Source organism: Pongo pygmaeus, chromosome 21 (assembly GCF_028885625.2).
Source record: "Pongo pygmaeus isolate AG05252 chromosome 21, NHGRI_mPonPyg2-v2.0_pri, whole genome shotgun sequence".
In the NCBI taxonomy this organism is placed as follows: Eukaryota; Metazoa; Chordata; class Mammalia; order Primates; family Hominidae; genus Pongo; species Pongo pygmaeus.
This window is the reverse complement of record NC_072394.2, coordinates 19,870,035-19,892,450: the sequence shown is the minus strand read 5'-3', so window position 1 is coordinate 19,892,450 and position 22,416 is coordinate 19,870,035. Positions and strand designations below refer to the sequence as shown.

The 22,416-nt window shown below is 49.1% G+C and overlaps 1 protein-coding gene across 5 annotated transcripts in view; it reads right to left on the bottom strand.

The window, feature by feature from the left end:
* SYNDIG1 (synapse differentiation inducing 1) overlaps positions 1 to 2,104 on the bottom strand; it is a 199,584-nt gene extending 197,480 nt beyond the window's left edge. For 3 of the 5 annotated variants that reach the window (XM_054468078.2, XM_054468077.2, XM_063658989.1), the window contains exon 1: positions 982 to 1,114. The gene's annotated coding sequence lies outside the window, so the exon portion shown is untranslated. Of the gene's footprint in view, positions 1 to 809; positions 914 to 981; positions 1,115 to 2,085 lie in introns of those variants that run through there. The other 2 variants (XM_054468080.2, XM_054468081.2) reach the window with 2 other exon arrangements.
* Positions 2,105 to 22,416: the final 20,312 nt, after the last annotated feature.

Sequence of the window (22,416 nt, the reverse complement as noted above, 5' to 3'; positions counted from 1 at the left end):
TCAGAAATGCCAAGCGGTCCCTCTGGCCGCCTCCTCAAAGCTCGGTTGCCAGAGCCACTGTACTAGGGTCCTGCAAAAAGCGCATAGGGACAAAGCCCCTTCCCTAAGAAAAGTGCCCAACTCATCCAGTGAGCCATTCCTTCCTCCTCACTGCCCAGAGAGCGCACACGAAGAGGCAGAAATCACGACTAGGAAAAAGCGAGATTCAAATTGGAACCAAAAAAGCGTATGTGCTCGCTCCTATCTCGGCGCCAGGGCTGTGGCTCCCAGGGCTGCAGGCTGTCGCGGCTGCCAGGGGCCAGACAGCTTTTGAAGGCAGGCCTTGTCCTGGCTAGAGGAAAGGGGCTCCAGGAGTCCCTGCTTCCGCCCCGGTCGCCCGTCGGGATTCCCCATCCCAAGCGCGTTTGCACCTTGCCTGCCGCTCCGCTCGGAGAATTAGTCTGTTTCCCTTCCTACTCCCAAACAGACCTAGGTCCCCAGCTCCGCGGCCGCCCGGCTCACCAGCCCTGGCTGGTCTCCTTCGGGTCACTCTGAGGGGCAGCCCAAATCCGCAGAGCCTTGGCCCGCCGCGCGCCCTCATGGCCCTGCTGGGCAGCCTGGCTCCGCTACGCTCCCAGCTCTCGGTCTCACTAGCTCCCATCGAATTCGCACAGCAACCCCTTCGCGTCTACCGGGGTGGCAAGGCACCAAGGTGCAGCCCAGGCCAGCACCGACCCATTCCTGGGCATCTTCTCCGCCGGCTCAGCTCCCCCTCCCGCCCGGCGACCCCGTGTCTCCCAAGTCTCGTCGCGGCGACCACCCGGACTTACCGCGGGCGCCACGCCGCCGCCGGGTCTGCGCGCTCCGAGGCGGAGCCAGGACTAGGACACCCGCCCGCGCCGGGCAGCCTCCGGCTCCCGCCGCCAGCTCGCGGCCCCCGCCGCGACCCCGCCCACTGCGGGCCCCTCCGCCCGCCCCCACGGCCAGGAGGTCTGGACTTACCTCCGGGACAAGGTGACCCGGCAAGTGCGCCCAAGCGGCCGCTCGCGAGTCTCCCGAGCGAGCGAGCGTGCGGGGCGGTGCGGCGCCCGCCTCTGCTCCTCCGCTGCCAGGCTCTCTCCTCCTCTGCCCTCCCCTCCCCGCCGCTCTGCTCCCCACGCCGCTCCCCGCCCTGCGCTCGCCGCCAGCGCCCCCGGCTGCCCCGAGCGCTGGGCGCGGGGCAGCGGCAGCTGCCCAAGCGGCGGGGAGTCGGGAGCTGCGGCGCCGGGGCGGAGCCCAGCCCTCTCGGCCCCCGGGAGAGGAAGGGGTGCGGGGAGACTCTCGTCGCGCGCGCCTGGCCGGCAGGCTGGGCAAAGGACGCCCTGGGGCGAGCCGCTCCGCTTCGCTTGCGGAGCCTGGCGACGCGCGTGCTGGAGGCAGCGGGCGCGGGCCCCGGGGGACGAGGGCAGCGAAGAGGAGGAGGGCGCAGCCCGCGCGAAGGTGGCCACCAACTTTGCCCCAGACCAGGGAGGCCCTAGCAGGGGATCGCGTCCAGAGGGTGGCCCGGGGCCAGTGTCTGACAATGTGAGGGCCACAGAGGCTGGGGGCGGGGGATAGCTGCGGGGGACTAGGAGGACAGGAATTTGTTGCCCGACTAGAGGAAGAGATGGCTCCCCTCGGTCCTAAAGGCCTCCCCAGGCTCCGGTTCGGTTTTGAGGTTAAAAATGACCCAATTTATGGGTCCGGCGAATGTTCAAGTCCTGACCAGCTAAGCCCTGGAGGAGCAAGTGGGCGCGGAGTCCAGACTCCAGAGACCCCCATGGCGGGCCCGCCCCAGTTGGAATTGGAAGGAAACTAGGGCGTTGGTAAGACAGTCTGCGTTCTAGGAGCGGAGGAGGTGGTGTTTGCAGTCTAGATTTCATAGAGAATCAACTATGAAAAAAAGGTTTACCAGAAAGGGGGTCAAAAGTTATTTAGAAAAGCATCTGTGGGCCCCCGTTTCAACACTAGGCAGAGGCCCCAGTCCTGCCACCGCAGACTCGTACGCTGGTGGTCAGAGAAGGTTAAGCTCCAGAGTTCCATGGCTCCCAACCTTCCTAGAGCCCTCCCTCCTGCCTGGTAACCCACCATTGCGCTGCGTCTTGCCCAGGTGTCCTGGTGGACAGGGGCAGGAGATAAAGGTGGTGCCAGGAACAAGAGGTCCTTCCTATGTTCCTTTCAGGGGACGTGGCTTCTGGGGAGCCTCCGCAGCCCAAAGAGAATGCTGAAATGCAGAGTGCCAGAAGGAGGCATTTGAAGGAGGAGCGGGTGAGTGGAACCAGTACCATCACCTGAATTCCATCCTGGTCTTAATGTCTGCAGCCCCGCGAGACACATCTGATGTTTCTTCCTTTAGGTCCCCAGAGCTGCAAGGCTGTGGTCTGGAACACTCAGAAACGGGCACTGTTCATTTCTCCCGTCTAGCAGAACTTCTCAACTTGGAAGAACATGCCACCACACCTTACTAAAGCAGCTTACCGTTCCGGAGTCCTTTCCTGAATAAAGCAGTTTCCCATCTAAGCCATTAGGTTGAGCAGATACTGTTAGACCCATTTGAGATGGAGAGTCATTGATCCCATTTATCAAATGAAGAGATTGAAGTTTAAAAAGGGTAATTGAGATTCCGTAGCCACCCGACACGCAGGAGTAGCCTGAAGCTCGGGTTCCCTGCCTCTAAGTCACCGCTCTTTCACTTGCCCAGCCTCTGCGTTGACTTTTGAGGCAGGTTTTGTTTTGACAAGAGAACACTTGGTTGGGCTGCAGCCAGGACTCGCCTTTGTCTCTTGGGTGCTGTTTGAATGTAATCGTGCCAGTGCACTCCAGCCTGGGCAACAGAGTGAGACTCCGTCTAAGAAAGAAAGAGAGAGAGAGAAAGAAAAGAAAGGAAGGAGGGAAGGAGGAGAAGGAAAAAAGGAAGGAAAAGGAAAGAAAAGAAAAAGGACTCTTCCTAATATAGCAAGCAGGCACCTTGTTGAGTGCAGCCTAACCCATGGCCGCGGGTCACCGCTGGCTGTGTTCCCTCCAAAAGTGAGGGTTGCAGAAATTAAAGGAAGAAAATACCTTGCAGTTGTGCCCTGTATTGAGTTCTTCTGGACCCTTTCTATGTCCTCGATTCTTTGAAATTTTTCAGGCTTCAGAGTTTACACCCAGGCTCTCCCAGCTGATGTGTTGAGCATGGATACTTTTTTTTCCTGTTTTTACATTGTTTCTCTGTTTTGGAATGAACATGTAACTCCTCTTTCCCAGTTGCAGGGTGGGCTCCCTTATTTTATACTTGCACAGCTCTGCCTGGGTACATCCCAAGTGCTGAACAAATACTTAGCAGCTGATAGTTACTAAAAACAAACCACATTGGATTGTGGTGTCAAAAAATAGATGTCTATGAAGAAAGAGTGTAGTTTGAGAGAAAAAGGAAGAAAATTGATGAAATCAATGTAGTGGATTTTAAAATATATTATTATTTTTATTTGTCCCATGCTGCTCACTTAGCTGCAAGATCCCCAGGTGTCTGTTGTCTTTTCTTGACACCCCCCCCATGACACGCACACATACACACACACACACATATACACATCTTTCTGCAATTCAAGTGGGCCTTACACTTCTTTGCAAAAGAAACTCACAGAGCCAAGACGTGTATGTAAAGAGACGGATGTCACCCACTCCTGGCAGATGCAGCAGCTCAGAAAGGGCTCCTGGTGGGAACCTCAGTTGCCCAGCACATGATGGGCAGTTTCTCTTACCTGTGATTCCCTTATTGTGGCTTGAAATATTATCTAGTATGCTGTAATATAGCATTGAAATAAAGACTTTGAAGAAAGTCAGTGAGGAGCTGTCACATATTAGGCAATAGGACACAGTAGAAATTGCCAAGTCTCTTGGAAAATGGAGGGTAACCTTCTCAACAATGCTTATCTCTCAGAGGAGGTTACAGAACTTTCACAGCTAAGAGAGGTCTGTGGGCCACCTCCTGTGCTGGGAATGTCACTCAGGCACCGAGCAAGCTGCCACACCTTCCAGCCAACTTTTTTTTTTTTTTTAACTTTCAACTTGTATTTTAAGTTCAGGGGTACGTGTGCAGGATGTGCAGTTTTGTTACATAGGTATATGTGTTTTTTGAGACAGAGCGTTGTCCTGTGGCCCAGGCTGCAGTGCACTGGCACAATCATGGCTCACTGAAGCCTCAACTTGCTGGACTCAAGTGATCTTTTCACCTCAGCCTCCTGAGTAGTTGGGACTACAGACACATGACCAAGCCTGGCAAATTTTTGTATTTTTTCTTTTTTTGTGTGGAGACATGGATTTTGCCATGTTACTCATGCTGGTTTCAAACTGCTCAAGTGATCCTCTTGCCTCAGCCTCCCAAAGTGCTGGGATTACAGGTGTGAGCTACCAAGCCTGGCTCCAGCCAACTTTACATGCCTAGAGGTAGGTGATTTGATGAGGGGAAACACAGATTCAGTAGTTTTTCGAATGGGAAATATTCTTCATTATGTCTTGAACTCAAAAGCTTTTGACTGTGGGGTTACAAACAGCCCTGCTATGCACTGTGTCTGGGGGTCAACAGTGCCCTTCTAGAAAGCATCTCCAGGTTACCTATGTAAAATGCTCGGCCTCAAACATTGCCTGTAATATCAAAGGTAACAAATCAAATACACAATTTTAAAGCTATGCGATTAACCTGGTTTTTCTTTTCCCCCAAAATCTGTTATTAAAGGGACTTAAGTGGATGACATATAAGAACTGAAAAGCAGCAGTGTCTTGCTAAAGTTGATTCTTGTTGATTTAGAAGTGTAGAAAGACGTCCATTCAGATGCTCAATCTAGACATGATAGGAAGGGCCGGAAAGAAAGCATGAATTTTTATCAAAAGGAAGGTGATACAAAACCTGGAAAAATGTCTGAGACAATGTTGACATGAAAGTTTAAACAAGAGAAAAGATACAAGAGAAGGTCAGAAGGCTAGAGTCGGTTGGGACCTTGGCAGTCATCTACTCCAGCCCTCTGATTCTGCAGGTGAGGAAATGGTTCCAGAGAGGCTGAGTAGAGGGTGAAGGGCATGTCCGGGTCTGCTCAGTTCCAACATCAGCAGTCTTGCCCATGCATTCATTACAGCTCTTTGGAAAGAAATAAGGAAGAGAGAAAGATAATATGTTTTAAGAAACTTCTATAGTGCTGGTGTATCAGTTATCTATTGCTGCTGAACAAACTACTCCGAAACTCAGTGGCTTAAAATGATAATCATTGATTTGCTCACAATACTGTGGGTTGATGATTTGGGCTGAGCCATCTGGGATGGATTGCCTCTGCCTCACACAATGCTGTCTGGGCCCACTCAGGCATCTGTGGTCAGCTGGCAGCCAAAGACCTTACATTTCTGGGAGTAGGCTGGCTGTGGGCCATGTCTCTCCTTTTCCTGTAGGCTGGCTCAGAGTTCTTTACCCAGTGGTGGCTTCGGGGTGCCCAACAGCAATAAGGGAAGGCAAGCCTCAATGTGCATGGCTCTTCAGGGTGACGTCACATTGTCTCATTGACCAAAGCAGGTCAAGTGGCCCTGGCCAGATTCAGGAGTTGGGGAGATATCCTGTACTCTTTAGCTATAAAGTCACACTGGAAATGGGCTTGTGGTGAGTGACAGGAGGAATCTGTGGCCTTTTTTTCCAATTGACCATGTCTAGAAATGAGATAAGTTCTGTATAAATATAACCTCTTTGAATCTTGAGGTCCGTGGGGCCAGCCAGAATGATCGCAGGAAGATGAAGAAGCTGAATTTTGAGAACTGAGTGGCTCTCCTGTCTTCACATTGCTTGTGAGAAGTCAGGTGGGATCCCAAGTAGCCAACATTAATAGGGGGTGTCTGTCAGGCATCAGCTGAATGCTTCCCTGCAAGGGTAAAATCTCACATCTCAGAGCCAGCCAAGCCTGGGTTGGAGGCAAGTATCTGCCGCTGTCTCTCACACTCTATCCTGATTAACCGAGCCTAGATTTCCTCACCTCTGAAATGAGCTTATTCTATGTGCTGCCTGGCATTGTAGGAGGCAAGGGCAGGCTCAGAGTGCTGGCAGTGCCTTCCTGAGTGGAGCTGGCTGGTCACTGTTCTTAAAGACAGTTGGCAAGACAAGAGCTGCTAGTGCTTTTTCTGAGACATTGAGAGAAATGGCAAAGTCTAGATCCTTGGCACAAAGCCGATGCTGGTGTGAAGACCCTCAGAACCTAAGACCATGACTGTGTCTCTCCCTCAGCTGGGGACCTTCTTGTTTCAAGGGGGCAGAAGCTGAGTGCAGCAGACACTGTTGTGTCTGGATCAGATGCACCAGATCTCAGTGGCTGATTCCATTTGGCTGCCCCTAGCTCCTGTGGACTTTGCTGCTCAATGGCTCACACCAAAAATGTGTTGAGTATTATGCTCAGTCCTTGGATAGTTTTAGTTTCTCTTCTGAGAGTATGAAAATGTGGGCTCCTGAAGAGCGACCCAGGCCTATCTAGGAGGCTGGGCAATGCAACATGATATGGTGGAGAGGATGCCAGCTTCAGAGGCAGGCCGGGTGAGTTTAACTCCCTCACATCCGACCTTTACCTGCTTACATTCAACAAACTCCTCATCTTCTTGAAATGTCAGTTTCTCCATCTAGAAAGTGGGCATACTGGCATTCAGCGTGGAAGGCAAGTCCGGGGAGCTGACAACCATGAGCACGCAGGAGAGGAGCTGTGGTCACCACGGGCACAGTGCGCCGCTGTGCTTGTCGGCAGACCCTTCTAAGACCCGTCTTTGCTCAATACCCCATGGAAGCCAAAATAGCAGCTTTTACTACCTGTCATCTGGTGTTCTTATGCACATCCTTTGCTGGAATAGTTTTCCTCAGCCAAGTTCACAATTTCACAAACCTTAATTGGATAAATTGGATAAGATTTGTCACGCTTCAGTAAACCAGAGGTGCTAAAATACCCAGAAAGAATGTGACATTTGGCCTGTGTCTCCCTTCCCAAAACCAGGGCTGGAGAGCTCAGTCAGGACGTTTATTTGGAAAATAATCCCAGGAAAAAGGGGTGAGGGGCCAGTGGGTGGCCAGCAGGGCCGGAGGGGAGCCAGATGGCAGAAGAATCCCTGAGTTGGTCACCACTTGCAAGCAGCAGCCACTTTCCAACCCTTTGGAAGGAAGAGAGTGTTTCTCAGAATCACCCAGGCAGGGGATGAAGAGGAGATGCACCTCCATCAGCCTCTGTCCTCCAGGGGCGGAGGAGGCATCACCCGCATTGCTGAGTGGTACCTGAGTGTGTGAGGCGGGTTCCCTCTAGCACAAGAGAGATGTCAAAATAGGATCCTAGGAAATCTTGCTGTGTCTTTTAAAATGTGGAATTCCTGCATCGCCCAAGCCTACATTAGAGATCTAGATTTCAATTCAAGACTTTAGGTGTCCAGTTGATCTTTTTTCTAAATATGAGCCTGTGTTGAGCCTGGGCCATAAGGCTGCTTATAGCAGATAGTCACACAGGTAGGTTTTGTTTATGCTGTCCGGTTGGGAGAGATCCTAAACCATCACCAGCGAGCAGCCCATTCACACACCGGACAGCCAGAAATCAGGTAAGACAGAACACTAAGTTCAAGCCCCCCGCGTGCCCTTAAGGACGTGGCGGCTCTTTCTTTTGTTGTCTTGTATGGCTGGCCCTGCACTTGTTCTGCTCTCTCCTGACCTCAGTCTTCCACTTCTTGTTCTTAGATTGTCACTTGACCTGAACACAGACTTGGCCTTACATTCTCCTGGGCATTTCTGGCTACCATGGGTAATGACCCAGCCTGTCCACACCAGAGCCTGCATCCTCCTTGTGTCAACAAAGTGGCTGTCTTCATGTCCCCCAGAAACCTGCCCCACCCCTGTCCTGCCTGAGCAGATGGCTTCTCTTTGAATTTTATCTTGTTAATAATTTCTATGATTCAGTTAATTATCCCATAATACATACCTATTACTATGACTGAATGTGGTATCATAATCTTCAGCATCTTTAAGAAAATTGTAGTTCAGCTGAAAGCTGGAAAACATGATTGTTCTCAGGACCATTAGAGATTAGGGGAAAAAAAAGAAAAGAAAAAGAAAAATCTTAGCTTTACAAAACTTTGCTACAGGATGACCAGTGAGGCCAGAATTTGTAGCATGTGCTCAAAAACTCGAGCTTCCAAAAATGGATACAGACATCGACTTCAATCCAGGCACCAAGTGAACAGTGCAATGCACCTCTTTACTAAGATAAAGGAAGACTGTATTTTTTTTTTTTTTTTTTTGCTGTACAAGTGTAGCTCTAACATCAAGAAAAACTAAGAGGTTGGGATTCTTGAAAACATTGCTGGTGCAGAACTAAGCATTTAAACGTCATTAATTATTAGCATGGTTGCTGGCACTTTCTAAAAGGCCTAAGAACCCATTTTTTGGCTCAAGAAGAATATTTCTTGCTGCATTTGCTTTTTTTCTGCGAGTGAAGAAAAGTTATTTTGCAAAAATAACCACTTGTGTAATTCTGCAGCATGTGGAACTGGAGGAAGGAAACACAAAGGTAAGCAATTTCATTTTTGTGATTCTCAGTTTATCATTCATATTTTAAGAAAAGAATGCCTTTAAACAAAGGAACTTACTCAGGCAAGTGCCTGAACCAAAGGCAGCTCTCTACAGCACCCTGGCTTGTGTTCCCTGGGCAATTGTCATGCAGATCAGCACCGGCCCACAAAGAACCCTTACTTTGCTTCTGCATAGCTGGCATGGCAGCTGGTCCTTAGGGGCATTCCTTAATGCAGTTTGCTTGCTATCAGGCACCCAGGTCCCAGAAGGGTCTCCTCCCATAGCATGTATTAAGCATGGCCTCACATAATCTATCCAATTTGGGGGTACAGGACACATTTGCCCTGGCCAGCAGCAGAAAGAAGAGTTCCTTCTGTTCAAGAGCCACCTGAAAATACAGAATTGATTGAAAGAGGACTCACCAGCTAAGACAGACCTTGTCAAATGTACATAAAGCTTTTCTCACCCTCAGCCATGGTGAAAAAAATAGCAAGACAAAGTGATTTAACCAAGAATGAAGAAGCTGTTGTATCCACAGTGGTAGAGTCACCTGCTTTGGGAGGCCCAGTCCCCAGATGTATTCTTTCCTTGCCTGTGTGTTTGTCAGTTGGTTTGGTGAGTGTTTGTTGGTGTCTGCTACTGGACAGGTACAGAGGAGCTGTTGGGGGCACAGGAGCAGGTGAGCCTGGCAGGTATGGCCCTGCCCAAAAGGACAAGTAAACAGCAGTGATTATGCAGAGTGATGACTGCTCCAAAGGGGAGAGAAGGGGTCCTGGGGGAGCAGAGAGGCAGGGGGCCCCATGAAGACAAGGAGTAATCAAGAGAGCTGAGACCTGGATGAGGAGCAGGGGCAGCCTGTGTGTGGGTACTTGTGACCCTGGGGGTGAGGGAAGGCGGCGCTCCTAGGGCAGTGTTGCTTTTTCTGATTTTTGAGTTTGAAGAAGCATGGAGCACCAGAGTGTAGGATGCGTAAGGTGAGGCCAGAAAGATGGGTAGTGGTCTCATCACTAAAGTCCTCATACCAGGTTTTAGGAGATTGGGCTTCATCCTGGGCTGCAAGCAACCTGTGAATAGAGTGATAGAATCGGATTGGTATAGGTAAGCTGCGAGTGATCTTCCCCAGACTGCAGAGAATGGTGATGAGCCTTGATGATTCTTCACGTCACTTTGAAATAGTCACACTGATGTTTCTCACACTCTTTGCAATGCAAACACCTGAAGGCATGTGCCATGACTCTCTGTTAGGGTGGCCCCTTGAATTCCTATTTCCAACCCCCTCTCCTGGCTGCACAGCTAGCCCACCCTGGAAGGAAGGTCCATTGACTACATCCCACTTCCTGGAAACATGACAGCGGGCCTGCCCCCCTCGCTGTGGGCTGCACCCTCTCCTGTCTGGAGCTTTGTTATTTATTCACCTTTTGTGCTTCACTTACTGGACTGGAGGCTTTTCCAGTGTAAGGACTACATGTGTTGCACAAGTGTGTGTCCCAGTGTGCAGGTGCATGTGCAAGTATGAAGGCGGGTGTGGGGGGAGTGTCTTCATCTATCTCCAGACTCCCAGCAGCATCACCCTGAACACAGCTGTTCCGGGTTAGAGCTGAAGAGCTTGGGAGAGCTGCACATGGCACCACATGAATGTTTTGGGATATTTGTACTGCAACGGTGCTTATTTCTTACAATTCATAGATATTTTGTGGCTTTTTTCTTTCTATACAAATATATTTGGTAATGAATAACTTGCATTATCTGTAATAATAATGTACTTTGTCCTGTCAAGAAACTCTGTTTAGACTCCCCGAAAGCAAACAAGTAGAAAAATACATTCTTAAAAAACAGTACACATTTATTTCTCATAATTCTGGAGGCTGGGAAGTCCATGCTCAGCATGCTGACAGGCGAGGACTCTCCTCCTGGTGGCAGATGGCTGCCATATCACAACATCTTCACTCAGAGCAAGAAGAGGTCAGTATCTTCCTCATCTTACAAGCACCCTAATCTCATCATGGGCACCCATTCTTGTGACCTCCTCCAGCCCTAAGGACCTCCCACAGGCCCCAACTCCGAATACCATCACATTGAGGTTTAGGGTTACAGAGTTTAAATTTTGGGGGGAGACACAGACATTCTGTTCATAACATAGTGTAAACAAATAACAACTGCTAGCCATGTGCCACGGCACACACCTGCAGTCCCAGCTACTCAGGAAGCTGAAGCAGGAGAATCGCTTGAGCCCAAGAGTTCAAGGCCAGCCTGGACAACATAGCAAGATCCCATCTCAAAAAAATACCCAATTGCTGCACTGAAAATTTTATTTCTTTTTTATTTTTTGTAGAGTAGTCTTGCTACATTGCCCAGGCTGATTTCAAAATCTTGGCCTCAAGCAATCCTCTTACCTCAGCCTCTCAAAATGCTGGAATTATAGTTGTGAGCCACCATGCCCAGCCTGAAAACAGAATTTTCAACAGCAACATGTCTTTTTCCTGCAAACCACCTAACTGTCCCCTAGTTATCAAGGCAAAGGCAGAGCCCAGAGAAGTAAGCAGGGCGCCCGCAACTTCGTGGGGTTGGCACCTTGAGGCCTACCTCTGCCTTACCTGCCCCTCAGGAGGCACGTTGGTGGAGAGGGTTGCAGGGGCAGGGCTTTGAGCTTGCACCTGCAGTGGTCTCACGCATAGAATGCGCAGCCCACCAAGGTGGGTGCAGAGTTCAGGGCCTCATCCTGCAGGGACAAAGCTGCAGAGCCACTCTGCAGGTGGGCAGGCTCCCTGGCTCACTGACCTCCCCACCTTAGCCTCACTTTACTAAGCCAGCAGCCCTTTGTGCTTAGACAGTGGGTTCTGATCTGTCTCCCTCTGGAATTTCCGCTGATTACTTCTGCCTCAGTTCTCTCTCCTTTCAGCCTCTCCAGATCAACTGGACCTGCTTCCCTCCTGCAGAGTCAAAGGGAACGTGAAAAGGGAAAAGTCAGGACATGCCCAGCAGCCTGAGTGCTCCAAGGTGACAGGGCAGGCTGAACCTCCCAGGTGAGTGGGCTAGAAGTTTAAAGGAGCAATACCAGCAATCCTTTTTTGCTGAAGAAGAAAGGATATCACATCTTCCCTTTATTCTAGCCCACGGGGGACTTGACACCCATGGGCAGTTACTGCCACATAAATAGCCTGTTAACAAAACCAGAGTAGTGAAATAAGAAGGATTCAATTTCTACTATAATTGTAAAAGAAGGCTCTGCTGGAGATCCCTTGGCAGCCTTCACTTTCCTCCTAGATCAGGACAGGACCAGGATGGTGGAAAGGTGGCAGCATTGTGTCCAGGAGTGAGCTTGTGGCCAGGCTGCAGCTCCTTTTGGCTGTACCGTCTACGGTGGAGCAACCCTGGGTGGGTCCCTTCGCTCTCAGGCCCCAGGTGTGGCATCATTGCAAAGAATAAAAGAATCAACATAGGTAAGAAATGTGGCATAGCCAAGGTTTTCAGTGTGTGCCCATTTGCTGTTGATGGTGAAGAAGTGGCCTTCGGCCGACTGTGGAATGGGTAGGGGAATGTCTGACATTTGGGACCCACCTGAGTTCATCACGGAGCCACCCATGATCTGGGATTAGCACTGACCAGAGGCTCCTTCACATAAATTCTCTTCTACTCCTAAGGAGATCCCTCCTCCACAGGTGCGATGACACCTTTTGCAGATGAGGCCGTAAGGCTCCTGGGGTGGTGCTGGTGTTCCAGAGAGGCACTAGCTCACACTCACAGATGGGGGCTGACTCTGAACCACAGTCTGAAACCTGATGTTATCCCTAATTCCTTTGGCATTGACTTCCCCAGCTGCTATCTAGCTCCCTTCTTCCCCTTCCTTGGTCTTTGGACTTGACATAATTCTTCTGTGTCAGACCTCAGCATCTCCCAACAACAGTCTGGAGCATGATCCTCACTGTCCTGCTTTGAACAGCCCCCTCTCAGTTGAGAATAGAACCCTACTAAGTATAAGCAGGAGAAGGGGCAGCACTCAGGGCTCACCACAACCTTTGGATCCCAGAGCCAGGCACCCAAAGTCACATTTGGAAACTGGAAGAAATGCTCTCTGCATCCAGGCCCCCTGACTCCCGGTTTTCCTTCTGTCCACAGCCTGTCCCTCATCCACTGACCTTGGAGGGCTCCATCTGTGGACTGTGTGTAAGAGTGAACAGATGACAGTTCCCCGGCAGGCATCTCCCAGGTTTGGACCCGGTGAGCCGATCAGATGGATGGGGATGTGCACAGCCTGCTTTGCACTTTTTCTTCTCTGCTCCTGGGGCAGTGCCGGGGTTGTGTAAATCAGGGATCCAGTGTCAGATTCTGCAGGAAGGAACACCAACCCTTCTGAAATTTCCATACCTCTTCTGTATGCTCCTTTGTCACTCCTATCAAAGAAAGATTCATTCATTTTTTACAAAAAGGAAAGAAAGAAATATCAGAGCGGGAAGAAGGATAAAGCACCTTGACATCTAGGCTAGTGGAGCAGGAACTCGAGCTCGCAAGGAAGGAGACAGGAGATAGAACCTGCTTTTGCTCCAGATTCAGTGAGTCGCAGCTTGATCTGTTTCTCAGTTATTTTGTATTTGCAAAATGGGGATTCTAATTTCCAGATTTTACCTAACACAGAAGGGCATGGGGAGAACGAATGAGCTTGTGTTTCTGCAGAGTACGTGTGTGCTAGAAGGTGCTGTGTCAATAACTGGAAGAAACAGAAATAATATGAGCTGGATATTTGGGACACATTGTGTGTCCCTTGATGGTTCTGTGTTGACTCAAATTCTGCTTGAGCAGAGGAGTGTTTTGAATCCCTTGAAGCTACAGTGAATGCCACCTTTCCACCAGACTTGGGCATATATTTCACATGTGGAGAGCCATTCTACTTGATACTTCATTGTTTTGTTCCCAGCTGTGTAGCAAGAGCTCTGAGTATGTCTGCACCCATTGATCACAGCCCAGTGAGGCAGGGACAGTATCATTGCCATTGTTCACATGAGGGATGGATTCTATAAGAGGTTCCATACCACCTATGAATCAGTATGGAGCCTCTGGGCTGGAGAGAGCCCTCCCTGCAGCATTCTGATGCTAGGTTCAGGCTTCTAAGGGTTGACCTGCCTCAACTCCCCCAACATAGGGTCAAGGGCAGCGTTGAAGATCTTCTCATCCTGGTCTTCTCATCCTCATTTTCATGTACTTTATGAACTTCTGCTTCCAAACCCTCCCACATAAGAGCCACTCAGGAAATGTTCCTGGCTGTCATGCTTTATCTGTTCAGAGCAAATTATTTCAGGAAGGACCCTGTGTAATCCTGCAAGACAGATGCCTGGCATGTGGACAAGTACCCTTCCTTACAGTCTTCTGGGGCTTTCCTTCCTTGTCAGGCTGGGGTTTCTTTTGTGCAGTAGGAGCCCTTCTGTATGTGCAGTATGTCAACTATTCTACTTCTACAGTCCTTGAGTCAGCCATCATTTTTTGGTAAGAAGTCTTTATTTACTTGTGTAGTTACTGGCTGTTACTGGCTTACTATTTAGTCTTCTCTGGAGGTGAAATACTCTAATTTTGTCAACTTTCTTTCAAAACCTACTTTCTAATCCCCTTAATCAATTTCACCTCCCAGATCCCCAGACCTTCTGATGAGGTCATGGGGCTCTAGTCACAGAGACACAGCTCTGGCCCCGCCTGGGGCATTGTGCTAGTGACTGGGACTGAGTGTCCTGGATCCTGGTGGTCTCCACCCAGATGCCCTGCGATGCCCGCGTCTGATCTGTGTGCCCACTCTGCAGTTTCTGCATGCTTTTCTTCTAACTGAAGCCCATGCTCTTTCTTCAGGGGACTTAGGCCACGGGAGCTGCTTAGCCTTGCTGTTCAGAGAGCTGCAAGGGCCTGTGGGCGCATGTCCTTCCTAGTGGTCAGTAACTCATGACTGATAGGCAGGAGTGGGAAAGTCCAGCTTCCTTGCTTCAAGGCAAGACAAATTCAGAGGCCTTGTTTGCCCTCCAGAGGCCTCTTCAAGATCAGGCTGAAGATCCCCCTACAAGATTGTTCCTGAGATTGAGCCTGGCTTGACTATCCCCCTGCCCACCCTCGTTTCGTGCTCCCTCACTGACCTCCCTTGGCGCCTCTCCCGTCATCAGTCACTTGCCTGTGGATTCTCATCGGAAGTCTGATTCTGGGAGAACCTGCCTAAGACACTTGAATCTTGTGACTTGCTCAAGGTCTCAGAGGCTATCTGGATAATCTCCTCCCTGTGGCCTGAGCTTGTTGTTCACCCACCCCTGTGCTGGGGTTTCTCACTTGAGCTAGTGCCTCTGCCAGTTCTAATTTCCTGAGACTCCAGCTAAGACACATAAAGGGAAGATGCTCTAGGGAGACAGCAGGACATCCTGCTGAGGGGTCAGAGTGCTTGGGGCCAAAAGGCTGCTCTGACACTTATTAACAAGAGTGTGCATGGGTGTGACTGTGTGTGAGACAGAGAGAGAGAGAGAGAGAGAGAGGAGAGAGAGAGAGAGATGATCCCTGGGCAGGTCACTTAGTCTGACACTGAAATGGAGTCATCAACAGCATCTCCTCATCATGGATCAGCTAGGGGGATTCCATGACATGCATAGAATGTCTTGGTATGGAGGCGATATTTGCATTCAATATACATTAACTGTCACGATGCATTAAACACTCTCTGCTGTCTACGCTTTTTCTGTGTACAATGTAGCCCTAAAGGCAATTGGGAATGTTGTTAGGAGGATTGTATCCTAATCAGGGATTTAAGAGGCCCTTCTCCTGTTGCCCAGGGGGATGGGAACAGGCAGAGGGACTCAAACAGTAGGAGATAGTGTCCTTGACATTCTGAAAAGAGGACAGTGGAAGCTGGAAGACACACAGACTGCTTCTGAGGAGAAGGGAGGCAGGCACCCGAATTCACAGGCTGTGGGGTTCACAGAGCGGTGAGCACAAGAATCCGGCGCCCGCCTCTTCAAAAGGTCAACGCGGATGGCTTTGGCTCCCCAGGGGACAAGAAGACATTCGTCTCTGGAGTCAATGGTGAAAACAAAAAAATGAAAATAAAAATAAAATAATTTACTCTTCCCTTTGGCTCATGCAGCAAGTGATGCTTTATAATTAAAGGATTTTTCCAGGGAAGGAACGTCAGGAGTTGATGGCACCAGTGCCTGCTTATTGGATGCCCACACATCAGAGGAAAAAGGACAAAACACTTAGGGAAATAAGAAGCCATTTAGAAAATAAATCCCCGGGGAATCTTTTGAATTTCAATGGGCCAAGGACAACCGCTATTTTTCTACTATATTCTCCTTTCTTCGCCTGCAGGCAGACCATACTTTTCCAGGGCTGGCTGAGCCTGGGCTGTTCATGAGCAGACACTCCTGAGCCGTCCTGGAAAAGGGAGGTATGAGTTTACAGGAAACAGCTCGCCCTCAGATAAGCAGGCAGTCAAGAGACACAGTTCAATCAGCAAACACTCAGTAACTTCAGGATGTCGTCTTAGATGCTAGAGTAGAAGATGATTCAAACACAGCTTCTGCCTGGCAAAGGCTTGCGGTCTAGCAGTGGGGAAGAGACGGAGCCAAGAACATCCAAAGCAAAGGGAGAAACTGCTGTGAAGGAATGGGGGTCAAAGAAAGGAAATTGTGTCTGGAGCCCAGGGTCAGGACCAGGCACAGCCCCCACCCCATGGGGCGAGCCAGGGGCCTCCAGCCCAGCCAACTGGGGTGGGGTCCTGGGGTCATGCCGCTGGTCTCCCCACAAGAACCTTATTATGAAGAATTTGGTCTAAAAAGACGTTAAAATGGTACATACTTGCAGACATTGTGTTTTATTATATTTCACTTAGCTTTGTGATCAGTTTAAATATTTTCATGATTTAAAACACTTTCCCAGAAAGAAAATTCTATTTTATTACCTCTTGAATAGGGAAATTAAGGATCTAATTCAAGATGGCTTGCTTTGGCATCTAGATTCAACGAAGTGGTTAGTTAGTTGTCTTTGTGGCTTGGAGTGGAGAGAGCGTCTATGAAAAATTTTCTGATCAGCTTCTGAGCCATGCCGTCACAGCCAGATCGTTGTAGGTGGAGCACAGGTGGCTAGTGATGATCCCTCCTCAAGTACACCTCTCTTTGTATCTTGGTGAAGCACTCATCTAAACAACTTGTTATGTGCTTTCCTAGCCAACCATCTTCTACATGTTTAACAAAATCAATATTTTTTTTACGATTGTCTCTAATTAGTTTCCTGATTTTAATTTCTAATTGGATGTAGCATCGTTATGTTACATTTTGAAGAATAAATCATTTGTTTTACTAATACATTCATATTCTTAATACGTTTCACTCCTTGCAAAAATATTAGGTTGATTTATTAAACTGTGCTTAATAGATTGGGTTATATTAATCATGCAATAGTTTTATGTTAAAATAAAAATTAGTAGCTAATTCAGAGAAACCAGAAAACTTTCAGACTCTGCTTCCCCATTGACTGTGGAGGCAACTGCATAGTGCTTGATTTTTTTCTTTCCTCTTGACCATATGGATTTTCATTTACTCTTTCTTACTTCTGTTTGCATGGATTCAAACTTGCTTCTAAGCTTTCCTTCTGATTAATACTGAGAGCAGAAACCAACAGGACTTCCTGTTCATGTGTTAAGTAGTACTGGGACCAAGCAGAAACAAACCTCCAAAGAAGCAAACACAGCAGGAAGTTGGGAGAGTGCTCCACAGAGTCCCTCTTCTTGGAACGTAAGGTACAACTCAAGAGTCTGCTCACCAACACCTCATTTAAGACCCCCCCTTTGCTGTGCCCTTTAATCCTAAACTATGTTGTCAGACTCTGCCAGTTCCAATCAATTCCTCACTTTTCAAGACTTGCCTTAACAATCACTGACCTCAGGCCCTGAAACCAATACATAGGGTCCCCTGACTTTGCCCTTCTGAGAACTACTAACACTATCAAGGTGGAGGTTTTTCTTTTTGCAGTAGGTCTTTTTCTGGGGTACTTTCAAGGAGTGGAGTGGACAGTATCCGGACGACGACAACTTCGTCGACGACAACTTTTCTCCAGGCTGTAACCTACGTTCCAGTTGATTCCCAGCCTTGGAAGCACATTTGTTTCACATTAGTAGTTTTAACAAATCCTGATACCCAGGCTCTTCCCCAGAACAATTAAGTCAGAAATTCAAGGTTTTGTTGGGGGGGGGCCTTGGCATTTGTATTTGTAAAGCTCATTTGTGAATCTTATGTGCCTCCAAGGTTGAGAACCACAGATGGAGAAGGTGGACATTTGTCACTCAATTATGTAATCACTCACTTTTAACAAATGTTTTTTGACTGCCTTATCCATGGCAGGCACTTCTTGGCACTGGAAGTAAAATCTGTAAAAGACTGACTTGGTCCCTGTACTCAAGGAACTTATGTTCCATTGGGGGAAGAAAGAAAGGAATCCCAAGATGACGCCAAGTGTTATGAGACCATAAAGTCAGGGCGATGTGCAGGTGCAGTTCCTGGGGATGTCGGGCAGTGTCCCACTGCATGGGAGACCTGCCACCTGAGACCCCAGGATGGGAAGGAGTAGCTGTGGGAGCATCCAGGAGAGAACACACCAGGTAGAAGGAAGGGCAGGAGCTCAGACCCTAAGTCCGAGTGGCCTGGGATTATTTGAAGAACAGAAAGCAGGTCAGTGCAGCCAGACTGCATTGGGACTAGAGGAGAGTGGCCTCAAACCCAGCTGAAGAGTGAGTGTTGGCGGCTGATGCTGAGCTTTGCAGGCCATGGTCAGGGTTTCGATGCTCCTATGAGCACACAGGGAGCCTTGGCTGGGGTGTAGGCTCAGGGAGGGCCCTCAACAGGGAGGGCAGGCTGATCTGACCTATCTAACAATACCACCCTGGGCTGGGCTGGGCTGCTACTGAGACAATAGCCTGCAGGGAGCAGGGCAGGACCCAGGCAAGTGGTCCAGAGATGACTACACAGTCCAAGAGTGAGGTGATGGTAACAGACTGAGGGCGGGGGGAGCAGGACATATCTGGCACGGGTCAGAGGCAGAGCCAGGAGAACTTTCTGGTGGGTGAAGGAGGACTGGAGGGAAAGGAGGCCACCAAGAGTGGCTCCTCGGTATGTGGCAGAAGCTGCCTGGTGCCCCCTGTGGCCGTGGCCATCAGCCCTGGGGCAGAGGGAACTGTGGCGTGTCGGGCAGAGATCAATGGAGGTGAAGCAGGAGTTCCAGCAGCTGTTCCATGACAGGAGAATGAGGCAGGGGTTGGAGCCAGAGATTGGGATCTGGGAGATCTGGGAGTCTTTGGCATTTGGACCCATTGACAGATGTACAGCTTGATGACATTGCTTGGGTTAGGAGTAAAGAGAGAACAGAAAAGGGCCTGGCCAGGTGCTGGAACACAGCCATATGTTCCTTGGGAGACAGCGAAGTAGAGATCCTCAAAGGAGATGGAAAGCCAGTGGCCACGGAACAGGATATGGAGGGGGTGCCGTCCTCACAACCAGGGGCCAGACATGTAGGACACCTGAACACCTTAAGGCAGAGAGGAGGCCCTGCACTACAGGGATACAGCCAGCCCCGGCCTCGCCCAGCCCCTGCACTACAGATATACAGCCAGCCCCAGCCTCGCCCAGCCCCACCAGCTGCCCCACACCTCAGGGTCACATCTCCCTAGTGACGGAGCCACCCTGAGGGCTTCGAAGAGGTCATTGGGGGCCTGGGGGCCTGGACTAAAGGGAGTTCTGTACAGGGGTATGGCTGGAGGACAAGTGGAGGGAATGAGCAGGGAACAGCTTCTCTCTGAAACGAAATGAGGACATCTCTCGAGTGTAGCCAGAGCCATGCCCTATATAAAAGCAATGATTCCCACCTCGACTGCCCTTGGAAAGTGGGTTAGGCACTGGACTCTTCTCAAGATAAATCGGGAGTGAGGCTTGGCGGAGAAGATCTGGATCAGCAGATAAAGGGGAAGTAGCAGAGGAAGTTGGGAATGAGCACACGAGTGAGGGGCCCAAGGGAGTGCCTGCAGAGCAGTGCCTGGTGCTGGTCGGGAGGGGCAGGAGTGTGTGTGAGTGAGGGAGTGAGTGTGTATGTGTGAATGTATGCATGTGAGTGCATGCAAGTATGTGAGTGTGTGAGAATGTATGTGTGAGTGCATGCAAACATGTGTGTGCTAGTGTGTGTGTGTGTGTGTATGTGTGAGTGTATGCATGTAAGTGCATGCAAGCATGTGAGTGCCTGTCGGTACATGTGGGAGTGTGTGTGTGTGTGTGTGTGTGTGTTGTTTGTGAGTGTGTGTGTCTGTGTGTGCAGGCAGCAGCAGTGGTGAATGGCTGAGCTGGCAGGAAGGCGCTCTTTGGCACCAGGCTGCAAGCTCTGACATGGGTCTACCCAGGCCATCATTTTTACTGACATGAGTCCAGATTCTCATATTTAGGCACAAGCACAAATTCTGGGCATGGAGGAACCAGAATGCATTGCTGATTTTTACTATAAACTTGCAAAAATAAAAATGCTCTTGAGAAGCCAGGAGTCAACACCAAATTGAGAAGTAGAAATTGACCAGGAGAAACCTGGCTGCTCTTTTGAAAGGGACACAAAAAGGAGAGCCCCGTGAAGAGGACAGTGGACACAGGAAGGATGTCTGGCTGTGCACCGTGGGGAGGGGGCACGACCTGGAGGTTCAGCGCCAAACAGTGGGGCAGTAAGGAGAGCAGGACTAGGCATTCACACATGCGAGTGTTCGGGGTGCAGATAAGTCCCAGGAGCCTCTGGCAGAAACAGAACTGCTGGTGTCTGTCAGGAAGAGCCCAGAGCTCCCGGGCAAGCCCCGCCAGTGCCCAGCAAGGCTGCAGGACCAGCCCTCAGGGGCCAGAGCAGTGGCCCTGGTGCTGAGTGGGTTACCATCTGCACTTGGGCCCTTTCCACTCAGAGACTGGGACCTGCCATGCGCTACGTCCACCGTGCCCCTTTGTGTTGCACATGCATGTTGTTGGCGGTGCTTAATGCATACAGAAAGCTCTCTACAGCATGTTCAAGTGCATTCTGCCAAGGATCTCATTACTTTTGCTGCAGCAGAAGCTACATGGCCTTGAAACGCCATCAGGAGCTCAAGGGGGACATTTTTCAGCAGCTGATGAGCTGGACTGCCACCCACCTTCCTCTGAGGAATATCAGCCTCATAACAGTGTAACTGACATTTCTGTCTAGTTAATTCCCATTAAAAGCATCACAAACCACAGTGAAAATAAATAAAAGGTCTGATTTGTCCAATTAAAAACATACTGAGATCTGGGATATCTCCCAGGAAATGTCATAGAAAGACGAAAGCTTGCTACTTCCTATCAGACACACCCCACTAGTGGAAGGGCAAGTAAGATGGGTAATAAGAGGAATACCAGATGACTAAGAAATGCTAACATGTTCACTAAACAAGGTGATTGCGGAATTCCAAAGGCCCAAGTGTGTGTGCTGCAGAAACAGCAAGTGGGCAGGGCTTTCCTAAGCCCGGTAGCAGGTATGGAAATGTACTAGGTTTCAAAGGTCTAAAAAGCACAGGGAATAGGACACCGCAAGTGCAGGTAACAAAAGAAAAACCAGGGAAATGAAACTTCACCAGAATTAAATACTTTTGTGCATCAAAGGAAGCTATTGACAAAGTGACAAGGCAGCCAAGCCCTGAAATGGGAGACAATATTTGCAAATTATATATCCGATAAAGGGTTAATATTTCAAATAGGCCTGGCGCGGTGGCTCATGCCTGTAATCCCAGCACTTTGGGAGGCTGAGACAGGTGGATCACCTGAGGTCAAGCACTTGAGACCAGCCTAGCCAACATGGTGAAATCCCACCTCTACTAAAAATAAAAAAATTAGCCCGGCATGGTGGTGTGTGCCTGTAATGCCAGCTACTCAGGAGGCTGAGGCAGGAGAATTGCTTGAACCCTGGAGGTGGAGGTTGCAGTGAGCTGAGATTGTGCCACTGCTCTCCAGCCTGGGCAACAGAGCGAGACTCTGTCTAAAGATATATATATATATATGTATATGTATATGTGTATATATATGTATATGTATATTTAAAATATATAAAGGGCTCCTATGATTCAACAACAACAAACAACCTTATTTAAAAATGGCAAATATAGACATTTCTTCATCGATGATAACCAAATGGCCAATAAGTTTGTGTGCTCAACATCATTAATAATCAGGAAAATGCAAACCAAAACCACAATGAGATACCAATTCACAGTCACTGGGATGGCTATTACAAACAAAACAAAACAGAAAATCACACATGTGACTGAGGATGTAAAGTTGAAACTGGAACCCTTGTGCAGTGCTGGAGGGAATGTCAAACCGCTGTGGTAAATGGTATGACCATCCCTCAAAAAATTAAAAATAGTATCACCATATGATCCAGCAATTCCACTCCAGGGTATCTACCCCAAATAACTGGAATCTGAGACTTTAACAGATATTTGCACACCCATAATCACAGCAGCATTATTCACAGTAGCAAAAGGTAGACGCAAACCAATTGCTCATCAGTAGCTGAACAGATACACAAAATGTGGTGAATACATCAAATAGAATATATTCCACCTTACAAAGGAATAAAGTACTGACATGCTATGATGCATGGTGAACCCGGAAGACATTATACTAAGTGAAATAAGTGAGACAAAAAAGGTCAAATACTGTGTAGTTCCACTTATGTGAGGTCCCTGGAGTTTTCAAATTCATGGAGAGAGAAAGTAGAAGGGTGAGTGCAGGAGCTGGGGGGAGCATGGAGATAGGGAGTGACTGTTTAATGGGTACGAAGCTTCAGTTTGAGAAAATGAAAAGGTTTTTGAGATGGACATTGGT